This window comes from Astyanax mexicanus, chromosome 20, assembly GCF_023375975.1.
Source record: "Astyanax mexicanus isolate ESR-SI-001 chromosome 20, AstMex3_surface, whole genome shotgun sequence".
In the NCBI taxonomy this organism is placed as follows: Eukaryota; Metazoa; Chordata; class Actinopteri; order Characiformes; family Acestrorhamphidae; genus Astyanax; species Astyanax mexicanus.
Window position 1 is genome coordinate 15,908,103 of NC_064427.1, and position 22,455 is coordinate 15,930,557.

General features: G+C 40.5%; 1 protein-coding gene across 4 annotated transcripts in view; it reads left to right on the top strand.

Moving 5' to 3' along the window:
• Window positions 1-2,511: 2,511 nt before the first annotated feature.
• LOC103039720 (spermatid perinuclear RNA binding protein) overlaps window positions 2,512-22,455 on the top strand; it is a 156,256-nt gene continuing 136,312 nt past the window's right edge. Inside the window, exon 1 of one of the 4 annotated variants that reach the window (XM_049468460.1) lies at window positions 2,512-2,597. The gene's annotated coding sequence lies outside the window, so the exon portion shown is untranslated. Of the gene's footprint in view, window positions 2,598-3,921; window positions 4,068-22,455 lie in introns of those variants that run through there. The other 3 variants (XM_049468462.1, XM_022680950.2, XM_049468461.1) reach the window with 3 other exon arrangements.

Sequence of the window (22,455 nt, forward strand, 5' to 3'; positions counted from 1 at the left end):
CATTCATCTATTCATCCATTCATCCAGTATTATTCATAATACTGACATAATATTAAAGCTGCTCCAACATCATAAATAGAAACACACTCTTAGTGTTATGTCTTGTTGGTAATCCATCCAGTAGTGTGAGAGTGGGAGTATATTCTCTATGTGTGTGTGTGTGTGTGTGTGTGTGTGTGTAAGGCACGCTGTCCTACAGGCGGAACCAGTCTGGCAGCATGTCTCTGAATCCTAAGCGTTTGTGTTTGTGATGTTATATATCTGCAGTCTCACATCACTCTGCTCGGTACCCACCATTACAACATCATTCTATACACAGCCCTCAGGGACGCCGCCCGGCCTGCGAGTGTGTGTGTGTGTGTGTGTGTTTGTGTGTGTGTGTGTGTGTGTGTGTTTCTGTGTGTGTGTGTGTGTTACAGCAGCATGAAGCCTATGGCTTGTGTTTGTGTTCATTTCACGCACACCTGCTTCTGTAAAGTAATCAGCCGGAGCTGCTGATGAAGTTACTCAGGTGATGGGCAGCACTGGGAATTATTCCATAAACACGCTCTCTCTCTGACAGTATCTTTAGCCGGGCTGCGTATTCTTCATTTGTGCCAGCTGGTTGACTCACAGGCCTGATGTAGAAGCAAGCTGGCAGCATATTTTCAAAGGGAATATACTCGAGAACATGCTTTTAATGGAAGTGTAATCAGATTCGAGAAATTAATGTTTAACGATGTAGAAATTACATGAGCTGTAAGCCTACTGTTGTACAGTTGCAGGAAAAAGTATGTGAACTCTTTGGGATTATACTTGTTTTTCTGCATAAATTGGTCATTAAATGTGTTCTGATCTTCATCTACGTCACAACAATAGACAAAGAGAGTCTGCTTAAACTAAAACCACACAAAAACTTATATGTTTGCATGGTTTTACTGAACACAACATGTTAACATTCACAGTGAAAGACATTCACAGTAATGACTTTTCTAAGAGCTAATTGGAGGCAGGATGTGAAGAGATTGGATGTGTTGGTTAAAGCTGTCCTGCCCTATAAAAACAAACACACACAAGTTTTGAGTTTGCTGTTCTTAAGAAGCATTGCACAATGTGAATCAGAAGCTCTCAGAAGACCTACGTTCAAGAACTGTTGATTTGCATGAAGCTGAACAGGGTTACAAATCTCAAAAAGTATCTCTAAAAGCCTTGATGTTCATGTGTTCATGGACAGACGCTCTACAAATGGAGAAAGTTCTGCACTGTTGCTACTCTCCATAGGTGTGGTAAAGTCCTGTAAAGTTGACTGTAAGAGCACAGCGCAGAATGATCAATGAGGTGAGGAAGAATCCTACAGTGTCAGCAGAAAGACATAAGGTTCAATAAAATTGTGCAAACATATTGTTTGTGTGGTATTGGTTTAAGCAGACTGTGTTTGTCTATTGTTGTAACTTAGAGGAAGATCAGAACACAGTCTGACTTCAAATGTGTCGGAGGAGGCATGTGCTGGACTTCACCTTCCTGGTGTTGTAGCACCACTAGTGATAGTGGGAGTGCTAATGAGTGGGTTGGGTAACTGGAAGGGGTGTAACGTGGCACGAGATCTCGCAAGTTTAAAACGTGATGATATTTTTCGTAGAAGATGCTACCGCTACTTTTAAGCCATATGTCTGGCTGCCGTATGTATCACTTCATACACCAAGGCTAATAAAACCCAAGTGAGCGTGTCCTTTCAATTGCAGGAGACAAAGTGGGTGCCCAAAAGTCTTAACTGCTCAGAGAAAATGTAAACATGCTGATATTCTTGAAAAAGAACATGACTATATCATAGGCAGCTGTGCTAATGGCTTAGCTCTGTACCTTAAAAAACAATGTTCTGTCTCCGTTTGCACTTAAAGAATAGTCTTAATATGACTGGTTTTAGTTATACATAGTTAAGTTACAAGAGATTCAGGAGAAAAAAAAACAGAAACCATAATCTTAATATGACGGGTTGTGGGACCTTCGATTTAGAGTCTGGTCTTGCACTTATTGTTTGCACTATATAGGACCTAAAAAAGTTTTATTTAGATTTTTTCATTTATATTGTTTCTATTTTTATAGACTGAATTTGTGAGACAATTTGAGAAAAGTCTGTTGTTTTTGTGTTATATGATTTTGTCATATGATTTTTTCATTTTTGAAGTTTTCTTTAAAATATTGTAAAATCTCGTCTTGTTCTCGTGAACCCCTAGTATTTGGCCTTGAAAGTTGGGGGGAAAATAAGTTAAAAATTAGAAATGAAAAAAGTACCACCAGGCACAATAGTCCATTTTTAGGATGCTGACCATTTGTACGTTTTAAAGTTTATATGACAGGTTATGTAAGAATCTGGCTTTGCAACTGAATGTAATGTAATGTAATATAAATGTAATGTAACCACAAAGGTGTTCTTTAACACAGGTGCACGTTTCTACCGAAGCCGGTGCTCGACCAATGAGAGAAGGAGTCTATGGTCACGTGGGCAGAGCCGTGCTCTAAATACTTGAGTCAGTGTGAGAAACAGTGAGAGGGAAAGAGTCGGACCTGCGGGAATAATACCGGATCTACAGCCCGGAGGATTGAAGCAGCTCGTGCAGGTAATCCCCGCGGTTTTACCGGATTCTCAGCGCGCGGGCGGGGAGAGCGGGGGTGTTAGTGGCGGGGTGGTGTATGATTTTTGGATGATTTTTGCTGGTTTAATCTCCGCTTTCTGCCGCTGCTGATGATCCGACACAGCTCGGGAACTCCGGCGGCTCTGCGGGCTGTCCGACACCGCATCCCCGCAGCAGCGAGACCGGACTAACGGCGCTACTGGAGCCGCGAGTTTAAACCTTTAAATTAAAACGCGTTTTTGTTTCTTTATCTCCCTGATAAACGTGCCTCGGCTCTGGTAACAATAGCAGTATAGCGGTTTGTGCTGCAGGAGCCGCGAGCTACCTGAATTATTTATTAATCAGCATCATCAGCAGCAGCTCGGGTTAGATGATGAGAAGGACACTAGATAAAGAAGATGATTTCAGATAATAAAAAAAAAAACTTTACGATGCTCTAAAGATTCATTTCTCTCATTATGTAAGCTGTGTAAGCTGGAAAAATGTAGTAAAAATGCAGTAAAAATGGCTGTATTGGTGTAAAAACAGTGCAGTATAGCCTCGGTCAGTCTTCTTTACCGGTGCTGAGCGCCGAGATGTTAACCGAGCTACCGAGTGTTTGTTAGTAACAATGTATCGACTCTTCAATGAATGAATGAATGAACGAACCGGTTCAATAAATATGGCTAAATGATTCGTCTTTATTCGAGTTAAATCGGTTCACGAGTTGGGTTGAGTTGTTGAAGTTTTGCCATGAACACAATGATTGATTTTTGGTAGGCATGGATGGATGAATTGATTATGTTGATTTAATAACAGTAATTATTATTATTTTTGGTAACTTGTATGGCGTTTCTGAGTGAGGAATTGTTTACTATTTGCTCCTATACATTCTTTAGGGTATAAAGTGTTCAGTAAATGGAATCAATCTTTGATAAAAATTTGGTAAATAAATAAATGATTTGGTAAAAAATAAATAGATAATGAAAATACATCGTATGCATTCTTTAGGGTATAAATGTGTCAGTAAAATGAAACAAACTGTGATAAAATTTGGTAAATAAATACATAATTTGGTAAATAAATAAATAATAATAAATATTTGGTAAATAAATAATAATAAATATTTTGTAAATAAATAAATAATTTGGTAAATAAATAATAATAAATAATTTGGTAAATAAATTAAGTTCACAGAACCGAATCTTTTGAACGGTTCGTTTCAGCGCATTCAAACACCGTCCCGTTACCGGCGCTAATAAATAAATAGAACAAATAGACGCCGCCTTGCCGTGCGCATGCGCAGTGCTGTATTCACAGTTACACTCCCCCCTCGTCGTGCGGGCGCGTGCGAGGTGCGGGGCAACGCGCGCGAGCGAGTGACCGGCGTGGGAATATTAAAAAGCGGCGTTGGCGCGCGCTGGGCGCTGCACGCGGATCTGTACCGTTCGGATCGGGTTTACAGTGAGCGATACGGTGAGTTACTGATCTCCTGCTTTACTCAGAGCAGAATCAGTGAATTCATGCAGAAATCGAGCCCGTTAGTCTCTGGTGTTTAGTTAAATGCTGAGTAGTGTTGGAGATACGAGTGTATGAACGTGCACAGTAAACACACTCCGCTGTGTTTTTCTTGGTAACTTGGTGACTTTATTTTGTTTCCTGATCCTGAATAACCGGAGAAACGTGTCTGTCGGTCCTGCCGTTTCAGTTTGCTGTCAGAGTGCCTGATCAGCATTGTGTGTGTGTGTGTGTGTGTGCGTAAGTGTGTGTGCGCGCGCTACTTCCGTACTTTAGCACGCGCTACAGTAAACATTACCCAGGCTGGCTCAGCTTTGATCACCAGTGTACACTCATTAATAGAGCATTACACTGAAAATACTACCATCAACTTGTAGTTAGTAACAGTCATTGCAGTTACATTCTAACTCATGTGCATGTTATGTTTGGCTGGGTGATATATTTTAAAAAGTTTTAAGAATTGTCAATATATTTTTTTATACTAAATATTAGATGAGACAGTATCGTTTATATCATCTACAGCAGAATCTTAATAAAAGTGCCTGTATAAAACCTGGAACTTCATCAGAAGTGTCTTTTTGTTATTTAAAAAAATGCAATATTAGTTTGTTTTTTCCTTCGACACATAATAACTGCTGCTGATGCTGGAGCATTGCCGAGTAATGCTCGCATTAATGCTCGGAGGAAAGCACAGCGACTCGGTTCTGATACATCAGCTCACAGACGCAGCCTTGTGCTGATCCACATCACCCTGGGAGTAATGAGGGGAAAGAGAGAGCGCCACCTACTGTAGCCACCCAGAGAGAGCAAGAACTATTGTGCTCTCTCAGGGCTCCAGCTGCTGATGGCAAGCTGCATGACCAGGATTTGGACCAGCATTTTCCGGATCATAGTGGCAGCGCTTTAGAATTTAGGTTTTCAGAATTTAGCAACCAATAGTCTTTGCTGTAGATTTATTAACCTTATTCATTTGATCATAGCGCCACCATGTGGAGTAATTTAGCAGCAACTTTAGTAAGACAAATTAAATTGGGTGACAAGTCTTTGGGAGTTTAGATGTAGATCAGTATGTATGTATGTATGACAAACAACAATGTTTTTAATGATCAATAAGAATGTAAAATTTTGGTTTCGCTTTTGCTTTTTCTTTAGCTCATTGTGTTGCACAGTTGACTTCCACAGGGAAAAGTAATATTGACAGAACAAACAATAAGTCAAATACTGTTATAAGTAATGATATCTACTTTCACTTGGTCACATTTTCACAGTTGTCAGTCAATTACTAATTTTCTTACAGTGTCTTGTGCTTGATGCTCTTGATTCTGTCTTTTATTTTCTGTACTCGTGGCTTTTGTAGCTCTACTTTTTGTTTAGCTTCAGATTGTCTCTTCAGCTCCTCTCTTCTTGTTTTGTCTTGAGCTCTTGAAGGCTGTGGTTAAGGCTGGTAACCCATCTTCTGGATTTGCGGAGGCGTAGCTGCAAACAAAGCAGCAGAAACCCCGTGGTCTCAACACCTTTAGTGCTCAGACCTTCAGAGAGCCGAGGGGCTGCGCAGACAGTGTGTTCACTAGCAATTACAGCCTGTTAATGTGTCTAAATGAGTGTAAGTGTGTATAAATGAGTGTAAACATGTATAAATTGTTTAATTTCTAATCACTTGCAGTGCAAAAGCACTCGACCCTGCCTCCTGTTTGTGGGTATAGTTCCTCTTTTTTATGCACGATATGAGTTTATTTCTGCTGTTTAGTTATTAGTGATGGTGTTTGTGGTAATTTCCTCTGTGTGGTTCTGAATAACTAGACCTGCTTTCTCATAAGTGTAGTCCTCAAACATACTAAGAAAAATAAGTACATATTTGTACTGGAAAGAATACAGAGCTTGTTATTAGAGATGAACCTCATATTGAGGTACAATAGAGTAGCTTTTGTGCCCATGTTTTTTGTACCAGTAAAGATTATAAAGATTATAAACATTATCATCAACTAAATATGTGTCAAGAACTCAATGATACAAAAGTTGTCTGGCCTTCAAATGGAAAATGTATAATTGGAGACCGCAGATAGAGAGATGGAGATGGCAGGGAGATGGAGACAGCAGAGCAAGGTCCACGATGATCCCGGATCAGCTCAGTTGGACTGGGAGCTGTTTTATTGTTTCGGCTTGGTCTCAGCCGGTTCTGTGAGTCATAGTTGAGCATCTGAGATGCTTTCTTCAGGCCTGGCCTCTGTTACGTTGTCATAATGCATATTTTTGTGTAGTGTTGTTCTCTGCGGGGTCGTTTCAGTGCATAATTGAGGAAATCTGGGTGTGGAATAAACAGGATTTGGTTTGGGCTATAGGTCTAATGCTGAGCTCCATTCTCTTTAGAAGTTGGTTGTCTCAGGTTGAACACAGTGTTGACTGCAATCAAGATAACAATTTTTATTTTAGACTTTTATTTTTAGACTTTTATTACAGCTGGGTTCACCATAATTTTTCCAGTGTTTAATGGTGAATCCAGTCAAAAACATATCCGACATTGGAAATTGTACAGTACTGTGTGTATACAACTTTTTAAGAGTTTGATTAAATCAAGTTAAGAGAGAAAAGCTAATAAACTGTATAATACTGCTGCTTTTACTACCGTTGATGTGTGTTGCTGCCTTGAGGTGGCGTTTCAGTTAAAATTACCAATGTAAACCTTGGAAAGTCCGACATCTGGGACCAAATTAACGGCAGCACAAGTTGAATATCCAAAAAAGAATTCGAACTCCGATTGGGATCAGCTTTATGATATCGAATATGTCCTAAATTAACACTTTAGCTAGGCCAAAGTTGCTAAAAACACTGCGTTTAGACTATCGTTAATGTTGGCACAGCTACTGTTGTTGCTGCTTTAACCCTACAGTATTTGAATAGTAAATAACACAACAGTCTATCAATCACTTATTGATCACTAATTAGCTGTAACATTAAAAACCTAAAGCCTTATATCGTGTATATCCTAACTGTGCCATCAAAAACAAAACTGACATTGGAAATCCAATCCAGATCTTTGGATTGCAAAGGTGAGTCTTGGACACCCATGACCCTGTTGCTGGTTCACCATTAGCGCTTTTCCACCAAAAGAACTCTGATTCTTGAACCAGTTCCATGTGAGCTTATAAGAACCGTGGTGCTTTTTTGTGAACCAGCTCACGTTTCCACCAGTTTTTGTAGTACTGTGAAAACGTCACATCATACGGCACCAACAGAGGGCGCGGTTCACACTGGAGAATCTAGTATTCTTCGGTTCTTGCTGCAAACAAACGTTCCTGGGTCTGGAACCTACTTTTGTAGATTCGAAATTAGGTTTGGAACCAGAAGTGTTCTGGTTTGCATGTCGATAGAAAACCATTGCATTTGTTTTCTTGGTATTTGGTTGGTATTGACTGTTGTGTACCACTAACACCTATCTGATGTTTTGTCGTATTTCCATCAAACTTTATTTGTCCAAATGCTTGTGGACACTCCTTCAAATGTAGGAATGTTTTTTTTTCTACTTTAGTTTGCACCAGTTGCTGATACAGCATTGCTGACATCTTGGCAGCTTGTTTAGTCAATGTAGAGACGTTTTGCCAATAGAAAAGCTTCCAATAGACTCTCTGGAGCAGATCATTATGAACCATTTGTCACAATGCCTAATGCCATGGATGGATGTTCTCTGGAATGATGGTAGTGCTTCTTCTAATATTTTTAGTTTGTAGAAGTTAGGGAGTTGGGAATAAGGTTGAATGGTGATTATCCAACATCCTGAACTCAATTAATTGATTAATTTGATAAATGCAATCAAATCCTGACAGCAGTGCTTTAAGATTTAGTTTCCCAGAAGGCATTACATGTTCAGTAGAGACAATTAGTCCAACAAAAGCAGTGCCCTTGGTATAAGAGAAGAAAAAATAAGTAGTATGTGTCCCTATACTTCTGTCTACTTTATTTATCCAATTAATTTCAAATCTAATTTTGGAAATGCAATAGTATTTCTTAAGCCATGCATCTTAAGAATACAGTCAGGCTTTGAGTAATCTGATTTAAATTTATAGCAGTTTAACGATGGCAATAATTTCCAGTATTAAGATGTTTTTGCAGCTTCAGCAGTCTTCAGTTTTATTACGGAGCATTTGTAAAAATATTTGTACGTTTCCTAGTTTATTTTTAGTGCAGCTGATGGACTCTTTTTCACAGCAGTTTTTCTGACACGCGAGGCCGAGCTGTGCGGATATAGCAGCGTGTTTTTGGTGGACTGACAGCAGAGTTCTGTCATTTTCTGCCTGAGCTGAGAGTGTTTTGAAGAGCTCTCTCTCTCTTTCTTCCCGTATCTCTTTCTTTTTAATCTGTCTCTGTGTCTGTCTGTCTGTCTGTCTGTCTGTCCGTCTGTCTTTCTCTCTCTCCCTGCTGATCACTGCTATTCCTGGCTCTCTCCCAGAGCTGCTGAGAGAAAGCTAACCCAGCTACCCAGCAGCAGGAGTGAGTTTTATCCCTGCGTCCCGCTGAACGTCCTGCTGAATGTCCCGCTGGCCTGCCCTGTCCCCGTCTGCTGGCCCAGCCAGAGTCCAGAGTCCCCCTGCCAACAGATTTACTCTCTACTGTTTAGAAGACAAAGAGTGACCCCCCCCCCTCCTGCTCAGACTGGGGAGGACAGAGACAGACTCAGAGCTGCACTGTATAGATAATATAGTGGTGTAATAGCACTCATAGTATTGCTATATATCATATACTGTATTATAAATACGGAACACTTGCCTGATTATATTGTTATATTGGCAAAAATGCCAAATGTACTTCAGTGGGATTATATGTAGTTTTTATTAATACAGTATATTATATTTTTTGAAATTCTGTTAGCTTATTGACTGGTTGGTTGGATGAGCTTTATTGGATGGATGGTTGGGAGGGTGGATGCATGGCTGGCTGGTGGGGTGCATGGCTTGCTGGTTAATTGGGTGGATGCATGGCTGGTTGGATATTTGGGTGGGTGGATGCATAGGTGTATGGTTAGCTGAGTGGATGAGCAGCTTGCTGGCTGGGTGGTTGGCATATTGGATTGTTGGGAGGGTGGTTAATGGCTGGTTTATTTGAATAGGTTGTCAGCCTCTTGGCTGGTTAGGTGAGTGTATTCATGACCGGTTGGTTGGATGGGTGGTTGGCTCCACTGGATGGTTGGGCAGGTGGATGCATGGCTGGCTGTTTGGATGGTTGGAAGGGTGTATGCATGACTGGTTGGTTGGTTGGATGGATTGTTGGCTTATTGGATGGTTGGGAGGGTGGCTGGTTGGTTGGATGGGTGGTTGGCTTCACTGGATAGTCGGGCGAGTGGATGCATGGCTGGATGGTTGCATGGTTGGAAGGGTGTATGCGTGACTGGTTGGTTGGTTGGATGGATCGTTGGCTTATTGGATGGTTGGGAGGGTGGATGCATGATTGGGTGGGAGGGTGGTTTATGGTTGGTTGGGAGGGTGAATGAATGGCAGGATACATGGTTGGGTGGGAGGGTGTTTGGATGGCAGGATGCATGGTTTGCATGGCTGGCTGGTTGGTTGGATGGGTGTTTGGCTTTATTGGCTGGTTGGGAGGGTACATGCATGGCTGGCAGGTTGGGTGAGTGATACATGACTGGTTTACTCTTTGCTTGGCTTTCTGTTGGACTGGTTGGGTCAATGACTAGCTGGCTGCCTGGTTGGTTGCTTTATGAGTGGATGTGTGGCTGGCAGGCTAAATAACTTGGATTGTTGGCTGACTGGCGAACTGGCTGTTTGTTTGGGTGGATGCAGGTCTGGCTGGTTGGATAGCTGGAGTTAATGGCTGTCGTGGAAATAAAAAGGTTTTGTATATGGTATTGTGTAGGGTACATATACAAGTAGGCACAGTGTATTTATAATGAGGAGTACTTGTAGATTTGTGGCTTAAATTCGAATGTAAATTGGCCTTTAGTCTCTAACTTTTTATTATTTCTATTATCAGAAATTGTCTCTCCCTCAGTCTGATCTCCTGTATTGCTTCGTTTTTCCAATCCAGTGGTTCAGGACGACGCTGGTGAGGCTCTCTTTATGGGCATTACTCTGGGCCAGCAGGATTTCCCTCACAGATTATTTTACGATTTGCACTCTGGAATTTAGCGTGGTCCTGTGAACGCGGGGAGACGAGGCACGCGTCACAAATGGCCCTTGAAAGAAAACATTGAATGCTTAAGCACCCGCAAAAATGTGGCCAATTGGGCCAGCCAATGGCTGCGCGCTCATAAAGAAACAGTGCTGTTCGCTTGTTCAGGCTGAAATGCGAATGCAGATGGTTAATGTGGTGCAATAACAGAGCCGGGCTCAATATAAAGAGGCTGCTTCAGTGTGGGAGAGGAATTGAGAAGTCTCTGTTTGTGTTTGCATTGGATTCATTCACTCTGGCAACAAGAGCAGCTTTGTTCAGGGAAAAGGATCTGCCCCCGGGACCCCTCTGTGGTGCTGCTACTGGTCCAGAAGTTGATTGTACCTGAGTGGGGAGTTGAGGAAACAAGGGTGCGAGTCACACTAAAATGTGCAGTTAGCGTTTTTAATGTTTAAAACGTGAGGACCCACATATTAAGACACATTTAAAGTCTATACAGATATTTCTGGCCTTTTAACTGTTTTTTGGTCATCAGCACCATCTGCCCACACACTTTAAGATTATACACGCAGAGAATTTTAAACAAACATGGAGAGAATGAGAGTATAATCATTGCTATGATAGTTGTGATGCTTTCTGCTCAGAAAAAGCAAAGAGAAAGAAAAGGATATGGATGGAAGGAAAGTCAATAGAGCTTAAAAGCCCTGCAACTTGAGCTTCTTTGCTCAGTCTGTAGGGATTTTGGGGAGTGGCCGACCAGGTGGCTGGCTGGCTGGCTTGGTAGCTGAATGGCTAATTAGCTGCATTGTTGGCTGGGTGGTTGGCTAGGTGGCTGGATGGACAGCTAGGTAGTTAGCTAGAAAGATGGCTAGGTAGCTGGCTTGACGGTTAGGTAGCTGAATGGTTGGCTGCATGTTTGGATGGATGGTTGGCTTGGTGGTTGGATGGCAAGGTAGCTAGAAAAATGGCTAAGTAGCTAGCTAGATCAACAGCTAGGTAGCTGACTAGCTGAATGGTTGGCTGGATGGCTAGGTAGCTGATTGATTTGCTGGATGGCTAGCTGGCTGGATGGAGAGCTAGGTAGCTGAATGGTTGGCTGGATGGCTAGGTAGCTGAATGGTTGGCTGGATGGTTTGGTAAATGGTCGGCTAAATGGTTGGCTAAATGGTTGGTTGGATGGCTAGGTAGCTGAATGGTTGTTTGGATGGCTAAGTGGTTGGCTGGAAGGACTGCTAGGTAGCTGACTAGCTGAATGGCTGGCTGGATGGCTAGGTAGCTGAATGGTTGGGTGGACGGTAGGCTGGGTGGCTAGGTAGCTGAATGGTTGGCTGGATGGCTGGCTGAATAGCTGGCTGCATGGACAGCTAGGTGGCTAAATGGCTGGCTGGCTGAATGGTTGGTTGGATGGCTAGGTAGTTAGATTATGATCAGGACTGGCCAACTGCATTGGAGGACTAAAGTTTGGATTATAGAACCACTACAGAATCATCATGTGAAGATCATTGTTTACCATCAGCCTGAAATCTGGATACTTGTGATTGTTTGCCTCAAAATCAGCTTGATGATCCCGTAGTGTAGCGCAAACATGAGTGATTATAGTTAAAAAAGGGGCGTTGGTGAAAAGGGCCCTGCACTATATCAATATAGTTTGTTAGTGTGTGTGTGTGTGTGTGTGTGTGTGTGTGTGTGTGTGTAAAGCAGCTGACAGCAAAGCAGAAGCAGCGGAAACAGATCCAGAGATGAGAAACTGGATCTAGAGCAGCCCGAATGGCCTTGTAAGGTATCTGCTACGGCCCTCGCTCCTGCTGCAGGTTAACACACACACTTACACACACACACACACACACACACACACACACACACACACACACACGCAGCCAAACACTCAACCCACGCTGAGATTATCTAAACATCCAGATTAAAGAAGAGGCTGATATGCGTATGGATAAAGAGGAAAATGAAGAACGGGGAGCACAGACAACAAAGCCCTAGAATAATAAAATGCTCACGCATCAAGTGAAGAAGCAATAAAGCTGTCTGCTGATGATGATGCAATTTCCTGTCTGAGTTTATTAAAGGCATTAAAACACTGCTGATTGGCAGATAAAGGAAGTGTGCTTTAAAAAGAAGCCGGGGTTGAGTTTCACTTACAAAAAACATTTACTGAAATAAACCCCTCAAAACTTCTTATATGCTGCTTAAAATACAGGAAATGGTTTATTTCTAATCATTTCTAGAAGATAAGAAGCTCTTCAGGCTTTTAATTTTTTTTGCAGAGCTTAATTAGTGTAGAAAATATGTAAATTAAGTATGACAAACTTTACTGCGTTTATACACCTCCTTTATAGTTGTATAATAAATTACAGACTGTAGCACTGGAATGGTGGTGTTGGTGTATGAGGTGTTCGTGTGTGTTGTGTTGGTACATTGAGATTATCAGACACTGCAGCAATTGAACGTTTCCCATTATATATCTATTATATCTAGATTATATCTGTCAGTATCATTTATTTAAATTTAATCCTGGATATATGGAGATATTTGAAATGCATTATAATTAGTATCATGATATTCTGGGTCATTGACTGCTGTTACAATTTTTTATTTATTTTTTAGTTAAGGGTGTGCCGAATCATATAATATGCAATAATAACATTGAATTTTCATTTTGTTGCAGTAGTGCTTTCTTGAAATATTGTGATACTATTTTAGGATTTAGACGCTACAATAATATCATATATTCCTCCTCTAGAAGACAGTGAGCAGCACAGTTCTACCGAGCTGCTCCACCTTAAAAATAGAAGAAAAAAAAAAGCTAAAGCTCATCTGTTGCTGCACAGTATATTTATTAGTGTCAAATCAACACTGATGGTGTTAAATTAACACTCTGAGTGCTGAAATTCAACACTGGCAAAATTACTGCGTGCAGCTGAACACGATCTTAATCTGCTGGAACTACAGTGTGCAGTTAATGAGAGAAGAACAGGAACTGAACAGCTACTGCTATTGTTACGTGTGTTCTTTTGTTTTTATTGTTCCTTTCAGAGAAAAGGCTTTCGTTTTCAGAAGTGTACTAAAGACTGAAAGAAGAAAATGTCTATTTTTGACAGTGCTCCTCAGTTTAGGGCTATTTGTATATATAAATGCAGGGTTTGGACAATGAAACTGACACACCTGTCATTTTAGTGTGGGAGGTTTCATGGCTAAATTGGAGCAGCCTGGTGGCCAATCTTCATTAATTGCACATTGCACCAGTAAGAGCAGAGTGTTTTACTCAAAATATTGCAATGCACACAACATTATGGGTGACATACCCAAATACCCAAAAGAGGCAAAAATTGTTGGTGCACGTCTTCAAGAGCCACAGTATCCAGGGTAATGTCAGCACACCACCAGGAAGGACCATCCACATCCAACAGGATTAACTGTGGACGTGTTCTAAATGCGCTGTACCTGTTCAGGTAGGCATGTTCTAAATGCGCTGTACCAGCGTTCGGCAGCACAGGTGGAGGAAACGTCCCTCAGGAGGGAAGCTGAAGGACGGAGGGGATGGATTTGCTTATGCAAAACAGTGTGCAGATCTCAGATCTGTTCCAGACAGACGGGAATGATGGTGTTATTCTGCTTTTCTTTTTGTTTTTCTATGTGTGTGTGTGTATGTGTGTGTGTGTGTGTGTGTGTGTGTGTGTGTGTGTGTGTGTGTGTGTGTGTGTGTGTGTGTGTGTGTGTGTGTGTGTGTGTGTGTGTGTGTGTGTGTGTGTGTGTGTGTGTAAAACGCTGCTTTAAATCCCATCCAGAATACATCCACACACATGCACACATTGTTTGGCTACACAATTATTTCTCAGGATAAAAAGTAGTTTGACATGGGTGTTCACTGTGGACTTCTACCTCATTCCACCTCTGCCTCAATACCTTTCATTGCCTCACTTTATCTAACTTTGTTGCTTTGCCTCACTATACATAACTGCCTCACTTTACCTTGCCCTGCCTCTCTCTACCTCGATTTGCCTCACTACTTTCCTTTACCCCACTCTAACTTTGTCTTGCTCCACCTCACTCTATATAGCTCAACCTTACTCTGCCTCCCTCTGCCTAATTTTGCCTCACTACTGTTCTTTGCCTCACTCTATCTAACTTTGTGTTGCTCTGCCTCACTCTTTAGGACTCTGCCTCACTTTGCATCACTCTACCTTTCTCTGTCTTTCTATCTAACTTTGTCTTGCTCTGCCTCACTCTTTATAACTCTGCCTCACTCTTTAGAGCCCTGCCTCATTCTACATAAATCTGATTCTTTCTACCTTGCTCTGCCTCTCTTTTTTTTCTCGTTCTGCGCCTTTCTCTGCCTCCCTATGTAACTTTTTGTTGCTCTGTCTCCCTCTACCTTTCTCTGCCTCGCTCTACCTCCATCTACCTCATTCTGCCTCGCTCAACATAACTCCTGCCTCATTCTACCTTTCTCTGCCTTTCTCTGTTGTATTGCTCTGTCTTCTTCTACCTACGTCTACCTCATTCTGCATCACTCTATCTTTCTGTGCCTCAGTCGACATAACTTTGCCTTGCTCTGTCTCACACTGCGTTGTTTCTCTGCCTCGCTTTACCTCCCTCTACCTCGTTCTGCATCACTCTACCTCATTCTGCCTTGTTTTGCTCATTACGTTACCAGCAGAGAGTGCTATAGAGCAGACTGTGCTCTCCTGAACCCTCAAGCCCCTCTGTTTCCAGTCCTGATCCTGACCTTCAGAATGCACATTTTAGTAGGTTCCTGCTTTAACAAGCTCTTCTGCAGTTAAAGGTGGTGTGTTAATGAGCTGATTAGCTGGGTGGGGCTCGGTGGGACCAGTGCTGGGGAAGCTCTAAGCTCCAGCCAACTGCTGGCGTTGGGTTCGGTGCCCTCAGGCTCATGTGCAGCTGCTTCAGAGCCTCCTATTCCACTGCTGATTGTAGCATTGTAGGACTGTACAAAGTGTGTGTGTGTGTGTGTGTGTGTGTGCTATTGGGTTTTGTATTGGCTAAAAACTGGGGATTTTTTATTTAATGTATTAGAATACAGAGGTTTTAATTGAATGTACTGCAGTATAGTGCAATATACCCTATGATAATACATTCCATTATATGCATAAAATCTTTTTATCCAATTAGAACAGTGGGATCCTTAACACAACACATAATGCACCTCTGTCTGACACTAATCTTTACATGCAAATTTAACTAAAAATCAATACTGCATTCAAAAACTTATTTTAAATTAAATTAAATCTGCCTAGTTTCATTTATATTCTATCGGATACTAGTCGTGGGACAAAATATTGATGTCTTAAGGGGTATTAAGGAGCAGTAAAGCCACTTTGCAGCAGTACAGGGTTATAAGGGTGAGTCTTCAATATAGTTTTTTAATGAAGTTTCTCCAGTACTAAGGCTGGGAGCAGCAGTATTAGCATTAGCTGCTAACCGAAGCGCTAGCTCTTTCGTTGTTCAGACTTCAGGCAAGTATATCAGACTGTCGTCTAAAAGTTAGCTGTGATAGCACCCTGGGTTATTGGAACACTCAGGGCTCATTTGTCTAGCACTATCGGGCGGAATTTACACCCCGCTAGTGCTTCGGTTAGCGGCTAATGCTAATGCTGCTGCTCACAGCCTTAGTGCTGGAGAAACTTCACTGAAAACTCTCCTTTAGCTGAATCTAATTTTACTGTAAATTAACAGAAGTGCTTTACTCACCCAAATAAGGAGAGTTTTCAGGAGAGAAATGTGTGTAGATTAACATTCAGTGCTCGCTTAACTTGTTTGACTTTGAAATAATTTTTTTTTATTTTTAAATAATTACAGTTTTGTTTACTTAGGCGCTTCCCCATTAGAAGGGAAACATGGCGACACTCTTGCTCACTTTAATGTAGCATCCTTACAAGTGGCGCTTAATGCGCCTTATAATCCGGTGCATCTTATAATTTGTAAAATATAAATATATCCGTAATATAAAACTGTGTACTGTTACTAATTGCTGTGAATCTTTTATCTTTTCAAAGTTACTATGATGCTAATGTTGCCTCTATGCAATAAGCTCCATGCAATTTTATGTATACTATTCTATTCTATGTGTGTGTGTCTTTGTGTGTGTGTGTGTGTTAGTGTCCTATCACTTGACCGGTGTCGTACCAAGCAATTAATCCCTATTTGCTTCGCATGTTTGGGAAAAAGTGTCCGTAATTGCTTATATAGATATTCAATTAAAGGCTGAGAGAGAGAGTGCCTCCCTATCAGATTGAGTGCATAATTTAATAAAGGAGGTTTCCTCTGCTGCAGCATCTCCAGGGCTGATCTTCCCAGCGATAGAGGGAGGAGAAGAGAATGGAGAGATGCAGGAAAGAGAGAGATAGAGCGTGAGTGGAAGATAGAATGGGAGAATAAATGCAGTAAAGAACAGAAGAATGCGGGAGCGAGGGATGAAGGAGGGAGGGCTGATAGCATGCTCTACTTTGTTCTGCCTCGCCGCTCCTCACCTCTTTGGCCCTGTAGGGAATTAACCAATTAGAGCGGCTCTCTTCCGTCGCTGCCGCTGTTAGACGGATGGAAGCAGGGCTGGGTCTGAGTAGTACAGAGTGCAGGAGAATATCAGAATATCAGAAACAGGTAAAGGTTTATTGGGTGAGGGGGGTCCTCTGCTGGAGCTACTGCTGGTCCTCTGCTGGAGCTACCTCTACTGATTAATTAACACTCATGTTTAGCTATAGACACTTGATTGTTTGTTTGTTGTAGTTATTTAATCACTTCCTAAATTTATTTTGGGATCAGTAAAGTATCTATTTTCTTATTTATTTATCTACTTAATTGGAGATTCTAAATTGCAATTTAAACCCTAAGTATGCAGTCTTTGAGGTGGACAGTGGTTTCTGGTTGAGAGCACACTGTGCGTGATCACTGGTGTGTATTGAGTTTGTATAAAATGGAATTGTAAGCGCCTATAAGGTGCTATATTAGTGTAATTGTAAGTAAATAAGTAAGTAAATAATGGAAAGTGAATAATTTGTGGTTGATTCAGTATTTACTACAAATGATTTAGACTCATTTGAAGCAGTTACTGAATATTTTGTAGAAGACTGGATTGTTTGTTTATTTGTAATTATTGAATCACTTATCGCAGATATTGAATCACGTCCTAAATTTCCTATCATTTGTCAAATTTCAAATATCTATTAATTTGATCTATCTGCTCATTATACACACTGGATTTTATTTTTTATTTTTAATGAAAATTATTTAAGCCTGGTTGTACAGTAGCCAATAGACTGCCTTGATTAGTTTTAGTATTGTCGTTTACCGCTGTCTCTTTGCTGTGAAGATGCTTGAAGATGAGGAAGAAGACACCGCAGACATTGCCTTAAGTGTAATACAATTATTTATTACAAAGACTAAGACAATATCTTCAAGGCTTCCTAGGCCAGCCTTGGAGAGAGATGTTGTCCGATTCTGATGTCCCCGCTCTCTCCTCCAGTATACTGTGTAAGGACTGCTTTTAAAGGTCTGTGGTACACATCTGGAAACACTTAAACCTACACAACCATACATAGCCATAGGCGGAGCCTACAGTACATACATTAGTGAAAGAGTATAAAGAAAAATAAAGGCGAATATAAAGAAAATACATATGCTGAAAATATACGTCAGTATTTTAACACAATCATTCACAGCTCTTTAGCACTGAAATGACATTTTAGAAAAAAAGCATCAGGCAAACAAATAAGACACAGCACTCCTCCGCTGTATCTGTATCTGTATGTGTGTGTTAAATTAGCTGTGAAGCTGTATGTGTGGAGCAGCTGAGTCTGGAGCTGCTAATTAGACCTGCTGTATAAAGTCTCTGTGCTGCTGTTGCTGCTGCATCATCTAAACCCCCACAGTGCAGTTTAACCCGGCACAGGCCAGACTGCTCCAAACCCGCGCTGCCCACATCCCTCTGAGACACACACACTCTGAGACTGTGTGTGTATGTGTGTTTCTGTGTGTGTGTTGTGAGCACGTCTCTTGTGTGAGAGACTGAGCTGCTCCAGCAATTATACTGGAAACCAAACATTCAAACCATCTGCGCACCTGCATTTCCCCTCACTGCTGACTGTCTGAAAACACACGCTGTGCGTGTTTTTGTTAAATAATCACGTTTTCTCTTTACTTAACTAATGCAAAGAGGCGGAAATATTACTTTATATCACAGCTGATGAGTAAAAAAAACATGTTATGTGTGCAATAACAAGAAATCTGTAAAAAGACATTTTATTTTAGCCTTTTAATTAATTATACTGATTCAATTGTACATCCTGATTTTTTTATAGTCATTTAGAGTCATTTTGTGTAGATGCTGGGTCATTTTATTGCAGTTATTGCATAGATTATACTGAATACTAATTCATTTATAGCAGTTACGGAGTCATTTTAAGTAGATACTGGATCATTTATAGCAGTTACTGGACAGTTTATAGTGGATACTGAATCTCTTCATACGTACTGATTTGTTTAAAGCAGTTTCTGAGTCATTTATAATAGATACTGGATCATTTATAGCGGTTACTGGATAGTTTATAGTAGATGGTGAATCACTTCTCATACGGATTCATTTACAGCAATTACTGAATCGTGTATAGCAGAGACTGGATCATTTTATAGTAGTTAGTGACCCATTTATAATAGATACTGGATCATTTATAGCGGTTACTGTATGGTTTATAGTAGATAGTGAATCACTTCTCATACATACTGATTCATTTTTAGCAGTTACTGAGTCATTTATAATAGATACTGAATCATTTTATAGCAGTTACTGTATGGTTTATAGTAGATAGTGAATCACTTCTCATACGGATTCATTTACAGCAATTACTGAATCATGTATAGCAGAGACTGGATCATTTTATAGTAGTTAGTGACCCAGTTAGGGTAGATACTGGATTATTTATAACAGTTACTGGATAGTTTATGGTAGATGCTGAATCGTTTCTCATACGTACCGATTCATTTAAAGCAGGTTCTGAGTAATTTATAATAGATACTGGATCATTTATAGCAGGCACTGTATAGTTTGTAGTGCTTACTGGACCATTTAAAGCAGTTACTGGATAGTTCATACTAGTAGATACTGAATCATTTCTCATATGTACTGATACATTAATAGCAGTTTCTGAATCATTTATAGTGGATACTGAATCATTTATAACAGTTACTGGATGGTTAACAGTAGGTAATTGAATCTCTTCTCTAATACGTACTGATTTATTTAGAAGTTACTGAGTATTTTTAGCAGTTAATGAATCATTTATAATAGATACTGGATCATTTACTGGATGCTTAGTAGTGGATACTGAATCACTTCTTCTTTTACATACTGATTCATCTATGCAGTTAGTCAGTCATTTAAAGTACATACTGGATCATTTTATAGGAGACACTGTATAGTAGATACTGAATCTCCTCTCATGCATACTGATTTATTTAAATCAGTAACTGAGTCATTTATAATAGATACTGAATCATTTTATAGCAGTTACTGTATAGTTTATAGTAGATACTGAATCACTTCTCATAAGTACTGATTAATGATAGCAGTTACTGAGTCATTTAGACTAAATACTGATGACTAATGGTAAATACTGATTAATTTACAATGTACACTGAATCATGTAAAACAGATAAAGCATATTATAATGAAAATAAAGAAACAATGTTTTTTTTCTAGCCAGCAGCTTATTTCAAAACTGATTATTGAAATTCTCTTCAGTTATGATGTAATTACCACCAAAAGACTGTTGTTGCATGTTTTAACTTACTAAATTCAACCCCTAAACTAGTTATCACCCACGTTCTTTAACATATAGTAGTGAATTAAATAAAACACATCTACACTTTGCTTTCTGCTCTAATGAGTTTTAGTGTGCTCATGTATGAACTGGTATGCAGCCTTTATTTATTACAGACCATTTATGTGTCCAGAGCTACATTAGCAAATGCTTTACAGCATTAAAGTGTCATTTAAATAACGTCTTTTTTAAATTGAGACCTAGCTACTGACCTTCACGCTTCACATGCTTTCTTTATGATGTCTGTGTTTGTTTGCAGTACTGAACCCAGCCGCTCTGTTTTCAACATGCCGGTTTGTTCCGCTCCAGTCTGACCCAGTTGGTCGGGAGTAAAGTTTGACGCTGATGTTTGTTAAATGGCTGCAGAAGTGGCGGCGCTGTCCTTGCCCTGGTTTCTCTCGGCTGGCATTGCTGTGTCCTCTGTCTCCCGCAGCCTGGATGCAGCAGATGGGCGCGAGACGCAGGGGTCTAAGGTCCTACAGACTGATCCCAGGAGGTGCAGAGGAAAAAGACATGAGAGAGAGAGAGAGAGAGAGAGAAAGAGCGTGGAGGAAAAGTGGAGAAAGGAGACTGTAAGAGGAGCTTGAAAGAGGGGCTTTTTCTTTAGCTCTGAGAAGTTGGGTCAGACTGTGATTTTACAGTTAGTTAAGTATCTAAAAAGACTTATTCAGACTAGGGCTGGGTATCGTTAAAAATTACTTTGATACCGATACAATTCTTTGAATTTGATGCCGATACAGTAGCAGTACTTTTTTCGAAACCTTTTTCTAAATTGTGTCATGATATTTCATCAAAAGCTATGTCATGGTCTTAAGCCTCGAAGTCAAAAAGAGGATTGATGATCCCTCCCTTTAAGCTACGCAAATGGCACAGCACACTGCAGCTCAAAGAGCAGCCCTTTCTCCAGAGAATGTGGACATTCTCATCTCCATAAAAAAAATAACAGTTGTTTTGTCTAGCCTCAAATATGTTAATAGTTTTGGTACCTTGAGGAGCATCTTTCTCTCAGATAAAGTTAATAATATATCTTTATTAAAGAAAAAAACTTGTCATTCTCAGGGACAGAGTCTTATTTTTCATGTTTAACTGTTATAGTAGTATAGAGTTCAGTTTGTTAAGGCTCTAATTGCTCTATTATTTTGTACATGACTGTTCCTGTATTATTTATTTTATGTTGCACATTGCTGTTTTAATAGTGCACACTGCTGCTACCAAAAAAAGCCACTAGATGGCATTACATTTATATCTTAATTAAATTATTTAAATTTGACCATTAGTGCCTAATGTGGTCACAGATCACTTGTATCACTTTGCATCACTTATATCAAGCCCACCTTTTGAAATAAGATATTGTAAATTTGATGAATCAAACTAATGACTGACCATAGAATCCATCGAATCGTGACCCTAAAATCGGAAATACAATCGAATCGTTAATTTTACAAGTACAAAAACTCATGCCTCCTGTTAAATAAATACATTGTGTGATCACACAATGTATTTCTTTAACAGGAGGAATATGTAATCACATTCTCATACGATCACCACAAAAGACTCCATCTTTCTGGATCTTGTGAGTGAGCGAGAGTGTAGTGAGTAAGTGAGAGAGGGAGAGACAGCACAAGTGAGGGAAAGATAGTGCAAGTGATCGAGAGAGAAAAGGAGAGACAGTGCAAGAGAAAGAGGGAGAAACTGTGAGAGATGGAGAGACAGCGCAAGTGAGCGAGAGAAAATACAAGTGAGGTAGAGACGGCACAAGTGAGCGAGAGACTACACGAGAAACAGCGTGAATGAGCGAGTTAGCGAGTGAGCAGAAGACAACGCGAGTGCACGAGAGACAGCGAGAGAATCAGTGCAAGTAAGCGAGAAACGACACGAGAGAAAGAGATACAGTGCGAGTAAGTGACAAGAGTGAGCGAGAGAGGCGAGAGCGATTCAGCGAGAGACGACAGGAGTGAGTGAGTGTGCGAGAGGGGGAGACACCTCAAGTGAGCAAGAGACTGTGTGAGAAGAAAGTGAGAAGCAGCACAAGTGAGTGAGATTGTGTAAGAGAGTGAGAGACAGTTTGAGAAAGCGAGTGAACGAGAGACGGCGAGTGATGCATATATTGATGTATAATAATATAAATGGCTTAATTATTAAAACAAAGTTTATGAAAATGTGTTCAGCTGCTTTTAGAAATAAAGAAAAGATGCGAGGGTGGGATGATAGTTCTGTGTGTGTGTGTGTACACAGTAGTCAGATCTAACCCTTGATGCCTCTAGAGTAATCCCTGAAGCCACATTTCTGTAACCGTCTCAGTTCAGCAACCCTGTGACTGACCACACACACACACACACACACACACACACACCCACTCCTGCTCTCTCTGCTTCCTGTCAGGA